This window comes from Propithecus coquereli, unplaced genomic scaffold (assembly GCF_000956105.1).
Source record: "Propithecus coquereli isolate 6110/MARCELLA unplaced genomic scaffold, Pcoq_1.0 Scaffold114, whole genome shotgun sequence".
Classification (NCBI taxonomy): domain Eukaryota; kingdom Metazoa; phylum Chordata; class Mammalia; order Primates; family Indriidae; genus Propithecus; species Propithecus coquereli.
Window position 1 is genome coordinate 312,655 of NW_012135414.1, and position 13,351 is coordinate 326,005.

General features: G+C 39.8%; 1 protein-coding gene across 1 annotated transcript in view; it reads left to right on the forward strand.

The window, feature by feature from the left end:
• Positions 1 to 1,046: 1,046 nt before the first annotated feature.
• SLC25A51 (solute carrier family 25, member 51) overlaps positions 1,047 to 13,351 on the forward strand; it is a 15,534-nt gene continuing 3,229 nt past the window's right edge. The window contains exons 1-2 of the mRNA XM_012655793.1: positions 1,047 to 1,115; positions 3,860 to 3,984. The gene's annotated coding sequence lies outside the window, so the exon portion shown is untranslated. The remainder of the gene's footprint in view (positions 1,116 to 3,859; positions 3,985 to 13,351) is intronic.

The window sequence follows — 13,351 nt, forward strand, 5'->3', positions numbered from 1 at the left end:
GTATTCTGAGCTCCAAAGGAAAAGGCGCTTAAAAGTGATTTGTATGTTTTAAAGCACGCACAAGGTGTTCTGTCAACTGCGGTATGTGACCAAACGCCACTTCGAAGGTTTGAGGTCACCTAACCAACGCTACTCAGAGGAGCCAAGACGGCACTTTCGAATCTTTCGGGCACGTGCTTGCCACCTGCAACCAACAATGCCTGGACTCCTCCGGCAGGCAGCGTGCTAAAAAACGCGTTGGCTGTTTCTGGCACGGTGGGGCCACCGTACAGCATCAAGGATACGGTCTCCAGTCTAGCGGTGCCCCAAAGCGCCTGACGACAGGTGTGATGGCGTCACCCTCTACCTGCCCTGGTGCGGCAGTCAGCAGCCAGAAATAGTGCGTCGCTTGGTGGTTCGCGGGTTTTGGGAGAGGAGGCGGGGCGGTGTCTTCCTCACGTGATCTGAGCGGCGCCGAGCGCGTCGCTTTACGCCCCGCCGCACCAGGGTCGGTCAAGGTCTGCGCCTGCGCGGGCGCCGGCTTGCGGGTTCTCTCGTTTGCTCGCGGTCTTGTGGGACGCCCGGGGCGATGGGTGAGTGCAGGGGCGGGCGAGGGAAGCACTGGGCTCCTCTCGGCCTCTGGTTGGAGAGATGCACAGCATGAAGAAGGGTCCGCGGGGGCGGCCGGCAACCCTGGGGCTCACCCCTGTCCTGCGCGCGCCCCGCTGCTCAGGCGCGCCCCAGCTTTCCAGGCCGGCGACTGCGGGCCCCACCCTGGCGGCGAGCGCGGAACACTTCTGAGCCTCCTCCTTCTCCGTCCTTCTCCCTCTCCCTCCTGCCGCCGGTATCTGTGTGGGCGAACTTTCCCGGGAAGGAGGCTGTGCTTTCATTAGGGCGCAGGCACCTCCCCGGAGCTCACAAACAGCAAGGACGGGGAGGGGCCGGGCTTTCCCTGCACTTGGGGAGAGCGGCGCTGGCACAGCGGAGCGGCTCTTGCCCCTCGGGAGGCTGGGATTCTGGCCTTCTCACTCCGGGACCCCTGACTCTGGAGTGTCAGAGACGAAAGGGGCCTTAGTGATCTTGTCCACCCCCCTGCCCCTTTTTAACGGGTTGGGGAAATGGACGCCTGGAGAACGGTAAGTTCCTCCACATAGTCTTGCAGTGCTTCTTCTGCGACACCATATTGCAATGCATTATAGGAAAGTCAGTCGTACGAGGCTTTTCCGAGACGGGGTTGTTGTTAATTATTAGTCTGTGTATCAGTTATTTGGTGTTACTTGATGGAGTATGTCGACATTTCAGCTATATTTACCCTTTCTGCATAACCTTTATTTTGCCCCTTACAGCCCTATACAGCTGGTTTTAATTACCACCTTCTGTTTCTCTACCTGTAATCTGTGAAACAGAAGCCCTTGAACTAACTGTATAGTGACCTTGCCACTTTGGGCCGCCTCTACCGTTGCTTTGAAAGGATTCTGTAGAGTCAAAAGCTGCCTAGGAATTCGTCAGGTTCCATAGTGGTTCAGGGCACAGGTTAGGCGCTTTGGAACACAAATCATCCTTAGCGCACCTCAGGGGAAAGTAACAGTTTGTCATAGAAAACTCAGCTGTTCTTTATAGGAAAATAAACTCTGAGAGGAGTTGACTCATCTGGTCTCTCGTATGGTAGATGAAAGTAAGCTCAGATTAGTGGATTTTTAGTTTGTAGACATTGCTTTGTATTTATAGTGGCAAGATAGTCATAGCCAGGACTAGACCCAGGCCGATCTTGTTCTCATTGCTGAGTCAGACCTGCTGACTAGTGGAAATTCACATCCTTTGAGAATTACAGTGACCCTCTCCCCAGTTTTTGCACAAAGACCTTTGTGCTGGGATCATAGCTGGTTGTGCTTATCCATGTGGGCTGTAAATTACAGTGAGTATTTAGACTTTACGCTCTTTTCTTACACCACATAAGTTTGACACTTTTAGTTGCTTGAAAGTCAGGATAACTTTGCTTCTGTAAGTTGAGACAGGTTGAGTGTTTTAGATAGCAAGCAAGTGTAAAGTCATGGTAAATAAATTTTGCAATAAATTGCAAAGACTTGTTGATGTTAAAGGATTTAAATGTAGAGATTAGTTTAGCAAAGAAATTTAGCCATGTTGACAGTATAGGTAAACATGCAAAGTTCTAAACTCCATTCCAAAAAATACTGTGCACACTCTCCTTCTATTGCTAAATTAAGAACCTGTTGATGCCATCCTGGTGTGTAGGATGAAACTAGAAGAAAAGCTTTAAATATTATGAAGTCTGGGAGGGTTTCATAACTTTTCTTTTTCCTATCTAGGCCTATTTTTTAAATCTGAGACTCTCAGTATATAGTAATGTTGGTCAATAAATGACTGGGGCCGGGCGCGGTGGCTCACGCCTGTAATCCTAGCACTCTACGAGGCCGAGGCGGGCGGATTGTTGGAGCTCAGGAGTTCAAGACCAGCCTGAGCAAGAGAGAGACCCCGTCTCTACTAAAAAAAATAGGAAGAAATTATCTGGACAACTAAAAAAATATATATATAAAAAAAAAAAAATTAGCTGGGCATGGTGGCGCATGCCTGTAGTCCCAGCTACTCGGGAGGCTGAGGCAGTAGGATCGCTTGAGCCAGGAGTTTGAGGTTGCTGTGAGCTAGGCTGACGCCACGGCACTCACTCTAGCCCGGGCAACAGAGTGAGACTCTGTCTCAAAAAAATAAATAAATAAATAAATGACTGGGTAGTAATGGTCTCCATTATTACAGACAGTCATGACAAACTAGATGAAGTGACCTTAACTTGGAAAATTTTGGAAAGTGATACAAGTACCACTCCAGTAAAAATTAAAAATAAACTTTTTATTGTTCAAGTGCACAAATAACTTGATTTGTATAGTCAAGGAACATATATAAACAGCTTGTAGGTGGTGACTTTAGAATTTAAAATACATGTTTAGTATGTAAAAATGTAATATTTTTTTCATTCACCACTGATCAGAAGAATGAAATGTTTTTGACATTTATGAATTGTCACAATATTGTGTAATTATGTGTACATTAATCTAAATATTTTTCTTGATTTTAACATTGTTTAATTCTGAAACTCTGAAGTGCAAAGCATTATGTAGGTATCATGCATTTCTATACTAAATTTTAGATTTTTAAATATTGGTTAATCTTAGATTGATAAGTGTAATACTAATGAGCTTTTAACTTTTGGCTGAAACACTAAAAAAAAAAATGTAGTAGACTAAATGATAAATAATTATCAAACTCAATACCTTGACAAACTTCTCAAGCATCTGCAGAACATATTTTAAATTTGATTATATTAAGTCCTAAAACCTCAGTACATTAAGGAAGGGAAGGGAGAGAAGAAATGGATAACATTCTGGGACCTCTTTTTAAAATCCTATTTTTATTGCAAATAACAGCACTAAACTGGCTAACTAAAGATTTTAGGGCACTTATAAGCAACTAGAGTAAAATAAAATGCTAACTATCTTAAAAAGTAATGAGTTTTGCTCAGAGGAAAGTGCCTTGAATACAAATTATGAAACAGTATTCTTAAGAATAAATTGAAATAACTGTCTAACTTAGGAATTAGAAGAAATAAGCCCAGACAAAGCAGGAAAGGAGATAAGAAAGAGGAAAAGCAAATTTAAAAAATTTTAAACTGAGAAATAGCAAAACTGGTCATTCAAGAGCTGGTTCTTTGCTGGGAGTGGGAGGGTTATAAATTAGATAAACTGATTACTCTGCTCAAGAAAGAAGGGAGCATAAATATACAAGGTTACAAAATAATTTTTTAAAATAGCAAGTGCTTTATAAGACTATATAAATCAAACCAGGTTTTTTTTTTTTTATTTTTAAGGAAATCCAGTTATCAAAATTGACTCCAGAAGAGAGAACCTAACAGACCAATAACAATGGAAGAAATTGGGAAAGTTATCAAAAAGCTGTCATCTGACAAAACACCAAGCCCAGATGGTGTTACAGGTAAATTTCTTTAAACTCTCAAGGAACAGATCATTTTGATAAGATTTAAATTGTTCCACAATATAAGGAAGGAAAAAAATCACAAATACTTTCGTTCTACAAAGCCAGTGGAACATTGACACTGGAACTTGATGTGAAGCTAGTACTAAAATTGAAAACTTGATCTGTTGTGAAAAGTAATGTGAAATTTCAAAATGAAATATTAGTAAATGGAATTTAACACTATATTAAAAGAATATTTCACTGTGGCCAATTAAGATTCATCCCCATGTTACCAGGGTAAGTAATTACCAAGAAAAATGCTAACATAATACACCAGATAAAGACATTAGAAAAGAATAATAATAGCTCGCCCTTGTTGGGTATCTATTATACTCCATACTGCTCTCCTGGGTGCCTTACATGTTATTAACTCAATTGAGCCAGCCTGTGAGATAGGTAGCATCTCTAATTTATAAACAAGGAGATTAAGCCAGTGGTCCCCAACCTTTTTGGCACAAGGGACTGGTTTCATGGAAGACAATTTTTCCATGGACAGGGTCGGGAGGGGGATGGTTTTGGGATGATTCAAGCACATTACATTTATTGTGCACTTTACTTCTATTATTATTACATTGTAACTTTCCACTCACTGATAGGGTTTTGATATGATTTTGCAAGCAATTGATTTGTTATGGTCTCTGTGCAGTCACACCTCTCCTAATGATAATCTGTATTTGCAGCCACTCACCAATGCTAGCATCACTGCATCAGCTCCACCTTGCACAAACTAGATCCTTTGCATGCATAGTTTACTGTGGGGTTCGCACTCCTATGAGAATCTTATGCCCCTGCTGATCTGACAGGAGGCAGAGCTCAGGTGGTGATGCAAGTAATGGGGAGCCGCTGTAAATACAGATGAAACTTTGCTTGGTTGCCAGCCGCTCACCTCCTGCTGTGCAGCCTAGTTTCTAACAGGCCACGCCCAGGGCTTGGGGACGGCAGGACTAAGCCACGGAGACACTGAGTGACTTGTCAAAGGTCGCACAGTAGGTGTGTGGTGGAGCTAGGATTTGAACCCAGGCAGTGAGCAGGTACCAGAGGCTGTACTCTTAAATATTACACTGGCTCTACTTCTGGTGTCTGTGTGGTTATTTCAAGAACTCTCTAAAAGCATTTGAGGCCAGGCACGGTGGCTCACACCTATAAACCCAGCACTTTGGGAGGCCTAAGTAGAAGGATTGCTTGAGCTTGAGGCCAGGAGATTGAGACTAGCCTGGGCAATAGCAAGACCCTGTCTCTACAAAATATGGGAAAATTAGCCAGGCATGGTGGCCCACACTTGTAGTCCCAGCTGCTTGGGAGGGTGAGGCAGGAGGATCCCATGAGTATAGGAGTTGGAGGCTGCAGTGAGCTGAGATCATGCTACTGCACTATAGCCCAGGCAACAGAGCAAGACTCTGTCTCCAAAAAAAAAAAAACATTGACCAAAGTTCAAGGTACTTTCTTGAGTTAGTGGAGTTGGTTGAACTTCATTAAAACAAAAATAAATAAATAAATTTCCTTCACATGTTTAAAACTCCCTAAGATTATCAGTGGATCATTAGTACTAGAAAAATGGAATCCGTTTTTAATGGGAAACACAATTGCATAGTAAATAGTGGGGGACAGGGGCTTAAGTTATAATTGCAGCTATACTAATTTTTAAAATGAATATGGAATGAAGTTGTGGGTTTTTTAGCATGATTTGTAAGATGAAATTATATGATAGTACTGGGAAAACATCCTTCACGTTTGCAACAAATCCTAATGATGGGCAGGGATAGGTAATAAACAGGGAGGGATACTTGGGGGGAATAAATATTTTGTGGGTCAGTTGATCAGTGAACATTTTTGTGTCATGATTTGTTTCCTTATGTAAACTTGAAACTACAAGGACTTGGATTATGAACACTCCCTTTTCTCAGACCTAAAGCCAGCATCGTGCTTAATGGTAATCCCTAGGAGAATTCCCACAAACATCAAGAAAAATAGAAGGCTGTCCACTATTACTATAATTTTGTTTAGGAAGTATCTGCCGGTCTAATAAGATAGAAGAAAGAAAGATGTGTATTATAAAAAGAAGGCAGAATTATTTGTAAGTGATATTTTATATTGTGGAAACTAAAATTCACTAAAAAACTGAGAATTAGTGAGAGGATTCAATAAGTTAGTAGGTTCTTAACCTTAATACAGAAAAATTGGTAGCTTTTTCAGATACAGATAAAAACCAGTTAGAAAATTAATGGAAAGAAGCAACCCATTCATAATAATGACCAAAAAGGTAAAATACTTAGATATAAGAGATAGGATCTATGTAAAGAAAACGTTAAATGCTATAAAGTTCGTAAAAAGATATAAGTAAATAGGAAGTAAAATCATGTCCTTGTAAAGTTAAGATTCAATTTTGAAAAGGTGACCAGTTTTTAAAATTTATATATAAAGACACTTCTGCTGTAAAATATCAGTAGGATTTTGGGGAGGAATATAACAAAAATACACTGAAGTTTACCTGAGAAAAATGAGAAAAACCAAGAAAACTGTAATTCTGGTGAGAGTAGAGGGGGAAGCCCTACTAGATGATGAAATATATTCTAATGCTGCAATAGATTAGAATAGCTCAGTACTAGAGAAGAAATGTTAATACTAGGCTGTTGGTGGAAAAGAATGGAGTGCAGAAAGAAATGGAAATGCCTGTGGGTGTTTAGATTATGCACACCACTGGTGAAAACAAAATTCATGAGCCAGTGATGTTGGCAATCTCTCTCTCTCTTTTTTTTTTTTTTTTTTTTTAAGAGACACAGTATCACTGTCGCCCAGGCCGGGGTACAGTGGCACGGTCAGCTCAGTGCAACCCAAACTTCTGGGCTCAAGCGATCCTCATGCCTCAGCCTCCCAAGCAGCTGGGATTATAGGCAGGCGCGTGCCATTATACATGGCAGTGTTAGCAATTTCTTATCTTTGCCTCACTCCTTATACTGAAATTCCAGTGAGATTACAGTACAGGTGATAAATGAAATCACAGAAATTGTAGAAGGAAGCCAGGATGACTTGTTTATAATTTTGGGATAATGAAGACCTTCTAAGTAGGACATAAATTCTAGAAGTCAAGATTGATTTACTATCCAGATTAAGAACTTCAGTATCACAAAAATGATGTAGACCAAGTGGGGAACGTATTTGCCACAATTTGACTAATATAAGTAGGATTGATTGTCTTCAAATCCAAAGATATTTTACTTATCCATAAGAAAAACAAAGTGCCAACATAAAAATGGTGAACACATTTCAAAACTTGTAGTAAAAGAAACTAAAATGGTCAATGAAAATGAAAGATGCTGAATTTTATTCAAAAATTTTAGGTAGCAAAATAGTTCATCCAGGCATAGGTACAGGTTGCCTGTTTAAAAGCAAAAAAAAAGAAAAACAGCAACCATAAATGGAAGACAGCATAAATTATATAGTGCAATCACTCAGTGGAGTACTGTGCAGTAGAGTATTCCAAACACTGAGGTATCTCTGTTGATACTAGATTCCAAAATGCACTATTGTATACCTCATTTTTTCACTTAGCAGTGTGTTCTTTCTGTCTTTAAAATGACGGATCGTTTGGAAGAGGGTAGGGAGTAGGGGGCTGGTGAGTGTGACTAGAGTCAGGTAAACTGTTCCAGGGGCCTTTGCACTAGTTTTGGTGAGAGACAAAGACCTGAGTAGGCCAGCAAGCCTGGAGGAGAGGCTGTCTGTGTATTTAATTGATTCATAGCTTTATTTTCCCACTAGTCACTTAAATACACATTTCTTTTGTGAATTTTTATTTAAATGATTTTTCTTGTTACTGGATCTATAAACGGCCTAATTCCAAGGAATCTGGTATCTCTCCGTTGAGCATACAGGTGACTTCGTCTAACTGTATTAGTACCTACCAAAATTGGAAATCATTCCTCTCTTTGTTTAAATTGCAGTGGAACAAATTTTCAAAACGGATTTCTTCAAATGAACAAAATGTTTTGGGCCTCAGAGGTGGTGTGGCTCACTTGGTCAAGGGCATAGGCAATGAAAGATTTAAGCCCTGCCATTGCTCACCTCTCTGGGTACAACCCGGTGACTTTCAGTGGGAAGAGAGTTTCCTGACTCCTTTTATTACCTTCCTGAGGGTAGACTTTGGGCCTGCAATGACCTGCAGTCGTAACTCTTCGAAACTGAGGACAAGTTTATCTTTTCTAATAGAAGCATGACAGCAAGTCAATTCAAACACCAAACAAAGAGGCTTTAGGCCATAGATTGTACAAATGTTTACATTTGCTTAATAATCTATATTTCTGGGAAAGGGGGACACAGATCTTGGTGTATATACTTAAGAAAAATCATTTATTTCCATTTGCTTCACATGAGAAAGAAAAAAAGGTACAGTAGTGATGGAGGGTCTTGGCATTTTCCTGAGGGTCCTAGCCTGCTTCTCCATCCTCAAGAGCTGCCCATTCTTCTCCACCTGCATTGTGCTCCCACAGGACACGCTCTAGTAATTCCTCAAAAATGTGATACTGCTGCTCCTTTAGCTAAGATAGGCTTCACCCTTGTGTACATAGCAACACCTATTCAATTTTCAAAGCCCAGTGGTTGTATCCTGCCTGTCATTCCCTGCAAACAGCTAGTTCATGACCCCCTCTTCAATGGGGCCTTGATACCTTGTACATACTTCCATGATTGCATTTATCACCCTGCGGTCTGATTATTTACATGTCTTATCTCCCTTGACATAGGTACCTGACATATATTTTCACTCTAACCTTGAAAGGCAGATTGTATTGGCCTACTTTATTAATGTGGAAACTGAGGCTAAGGGGTGAAGCAGTTTGCTTTAGGTCACTATGGAGCTTTCTCATCTGTCACTTTGGCTTTTGTTGTCCTGATTAGACCTTCATTATTGTCAGTATCTCTAACTTTATTTCCTAAAAATTTATAATTTTTTGTTATGTGGATAAATTGTATCATGCTGAAGTCGGGGCTTTCAGTATACTTGTCACTAAATAGTGTACATTGTACTGGATGGGTAGACTCTTATCCCTCACCCCCTCCCACCTTCCCTCCTCCTTAGTTTCCAGTGTTCATTACAGCTCTTTAGGACCATATCTATCCTTTGTTTAGCTCCCTCTTATATTTGAGAACATGTGGTATCTGTTTCTCCATTCCTGAAATATTTCACTTAGGATAATGGTCTCCAGTTCCATCCAGGTTGCTGCAAAAGACATTATTTCATTTCTTTTTATGGCTGAGTAGTACTCCATAGTATATATATGCCACATTTTTTAAATCCATTCATCAGTTAATGGGCACTCAGATTGATTCTGTCTTTGCTGTTGTGAATTGTGCTGTGATAAACATTCTGGTGCAAGTGTCTTTTTGATAAAACGACTTTTCCTTTGGGTACATACCCAGTAGTGGGATTGCTGGATCGAACGGTAGGTCTACTTTTAGTTCTTTGAGGAATCTCCATACTGCTTTCCGTAGTGGTTGTACAAGTTTACATTCCCACCAACAGTGTATAAGCTTTCCCTTTTTACCACAACTGCACCAACATCTATTGTTTTTTTGACTTTTTAATAATGGTGATTCTGACAGGGGTAAGGTGGTATCTCATTGTGGCTTTAATTTGCATTTCCCTGATAGTGATGTTGAGCATTTTTTTGTATGTTGGCCATTTGTCTGTCTTCTTTTGAGAGTCTGTTGATGTCTTTTGCCCACTTTTTGATGGTGTTATTTGTTTTTTTCCTGCTGATTTGTTTGCATTCTTTGTAGATTCTGGATGTTAACTCTTTGTCAGATATATAATTTGCAAATATTTTCTCCCATACTGTAAGTTGTGTATTTACTCTGTTGTATTTCCTTTGCTGTGCAGAAACTTTTTAGTTTAATTAAGTCCAATTTATTTATTTTTGATGTTGCTGTATTTACTTTTGGAGTCTTACTCATAAATTCTTTTCCTAGGCCAATGTCTAGAAGAGTTTTTCCTACATTTTCTTAGAATTTTTATGGTTTTAGGTCTTACATTTAAATCTTTAAGTCATCTTGAGTTAATTTTTGTATGTGGCAAGAGATAGGGATCCAGTTTCATTCTACGCATGTGGCTATCCAGTTTTTCCAGCACCATTTCTTGAATAGGGTTGGTCCTTTCCTCAGTGTACATTTTTGTCTGCTTTGTCAAAAATCAGTTGGTTGTAGCTATATGGTTTTTTTTTTTTTTTGAGACAGAGTCTCACTGTGTTGCCCGGGCTAGAGTGCCGTGGCATCAGCCTAGCTCACAGCAACCTCAAACTCCTGGGCTCAAGCAATCCTTCTGCCTCAGCCTCCCGAGTAGCTGGGACTACAGGCATGTGCCACCATGCCCGGCTAATTTTTTCTATATATTTTTAGTTGTCCAATTAATTTCTTTCCATTTTTAGTAGAGACGGGGTCTCGCTCTTGCTCAGGCTGGTTTCGAACTCCTGAGCTCAAACAATCCGCCCGCCTCGGCCTCCCAGAGTGCTAGGATTACAGGCGTGAGCCACCGTGCCCAGCCAGCTGTATGGTTTTATTTCTGGGTTCTCTCTTCTGTTCCATCAGTCTGTGTGTCTGCCTTTATACCAGTACCATGGTGTTTTGGTTACTATAGCCTTTTGTATAATTTGAAGTCAAGTAATGTGATGCTTCTAGATTTGTTGTTTTTGCTTAGAATTGCTTTGACTATTTGGAGTCTTTTGGTTCCATTTGAAGTTTAGGATTATTTTTTCTAGATCTGTGAGAAATGACGTTGAGATTTTGTTGGGAATTGCCTTGAATCTGTAAATCACTTTGGGCAGTATGGACATTTTAACAATGTTGATTTTTCCAATCCATGAGCATGGGATTTTTGAAATTTGTATCATCTGCAATTTCTTTCATCAGTGTTTTGTAGTTTTCTTATAGAAAACTTTCACCTCCTTGGTTAAGTATATTCCTACATATTTTATTTTCTTTGTAGCTACTGTAAATGGTATTGAGTTCTTTATTTGGCTCTCAGCTTGACTGGTACTAGCTTGTAGAAATGCAACTGATTTGCATACATTAATTTCATAACCTGAAACTTTACTGAATTTATCAATTCTAAGAGTCTTTTGGTGGAATTTTTAGGGTTTTCTAAGTGTAAGATCATATTGTTGGCAAACCAGGGATAGTTTTATCTCCTCTTTCCCAATTTGGATGCCCTTTATGAACTTTCTCTTGCCTAATTGCTTTGGCATGGACTTCCAGTACTGTGTCGAATAGAAGGGGTGACAGTGGGTATCCTTGTCTTGCTGCGGTTCTTAGGGGTAATGTTTTCAACTTTACTTCATTCAGTATGATGTTGGCCACAGGTTTGTCATACATGGCTTTTAAGATGTGTTCTTTCTATGCCTATTTTGTTGAGGGTTTTTATCATGAAGGGGTGCTGGATTTTATCGAATGCTTTTTCTGTATCCAGATAATCATATGATCTGTTTTTTAATTGTTTATGTGGTGAATCACATTTATTGATATACATATATTGAAGCATTCTTGCATCCCTAGGATGAATCTCACTTGATCCTGGTGGATTATTTTTTTTGACATGCTGCTGAATTTGGTTTGCTGGTATTTTGTTGAGGATTTTTGCATCTATCTTCATGAAGGATATTGACCTGTAGTTTCCTTTTTTTGTTGTGTCTTTTCCTGGCTTTGGTATCAGGTGACACTGGCTTCATAAAATGAGTTAGAGAGAAATCTTTAACTTTTGAAAATAGTTGAATAAATTGAGAACAAGTTTAACTTGAAAAATATGAAAAAGGAGAGTATAGCATTACGAAGTTAGAAAATTTAGATAAACCACTCACTTTAGCTTTTTAAATATGTATATATTTTGATAAAAATAGGATTGTGCCATAATGTTCATAACAAAAGTATTCTCCTTTTTTGTTTGCTTTTTTCTATAACACTGTTTATTGATCAAAATAAAGACTCACTATTATCTACATTTTATAAACACACTAAAAATTCGAAATTGATACCATACTGAACCTTAAATACTTTTTTTTTTTTAGATGGAGAATTATCTCTGTTGCCCAGACTGGAGTGCAGTGGTGTGGTGATAGCTCACTGCAGTCTCAGACTCATGACCTCAAGTGATCTTACCACCTTGGTCTCCCAAAGTGCTAGAATTATAAGCGTCAGCTACTGCACCAGGCCTAATACTCCTTTATTTCTAATGACTGTATAATGGCTCATCGTTTGGGTACATCTTCATTTATGCAATGTGTCCCTTGTTGAGCATTTAATTTTTAATACTTGCTGTTAAGAGTGTTGCTGGGACTATCTTATGGTTGCATTTTTGTGTACATCTTGTGTAAATCATTTTCTTAAGCTGTATTCTTATAAGGAAAATGATAGTTGTGTGTGTATGTGCCAGGTTTTACGCTACCTATCTGTGGCTCCTGCAGGTATAAGCTCCTCAAGCACTGATACTTTCTGATTCTTTCTGTGCGTCAGTTATGCACTCTTAATTTACCTTGACAGAGATTATGTTTCTCTTTGCTGTCTTTTGTCCGGAATGTTTAGCAGTTTACAGCAACACATGTGTGTATGGGGAGGAAAAAACGTAAGGAACTTGACAGTTTTTTGTCATCAAAGACCCAGATGGTTCATCTGGCCTATTTTGGTATTTTATTTCCCCATTAAAACGCTTAAATGTGGTCAAGGTTGCTTTTGCCTCTTGGCTGTTGTGAATAATGCTGCTATGAACATGGGTATATAAGGTCTTCAAAACTCTCAATTATTTTGGATATATAAACCCCCCCCCACAAGTGGGGTTGCTGGATCATATCTACTATTTTTAATTTTTTGAGGAACCACCATAGTGTTTTCCATAGCAGTTATACCATTTTATGAACCCACCAGCAGTGCATAAGTGTTCCAGCTTCTCCACATTTTCAGCAACACTTGTCTTTTTCTGGAAGGGTTTTGATAGTGGCCATCCTAATGTGTGCGAGGTGATATCTCCCTGTGGTTTTTTCTTTTTTATTTCAGCATATTATGGGGGTACAGATGTTTAGGTTACGTGTGTTGCCCTTGCCCCCCTCCCCCCAAAGTCCGAGCTTCAAGCGTGTCCATCTCCCAGATGGTGCGCATGGCACTCTTTGTGTATGCATATACCCATCCCTTCCTCCCCCTTCCCCCTCCCCCCTGCCCGACGTCCAGTAAATGTTATTCTTATATGTGTACTTACGTGTTGATGAGTTAATACCAATTTGATGGTGAGTACATGTGGTGCTTGTTTTTCCATTCTTGGGATACTTCACTTAGTAGAATGTGTTCCAGCTCT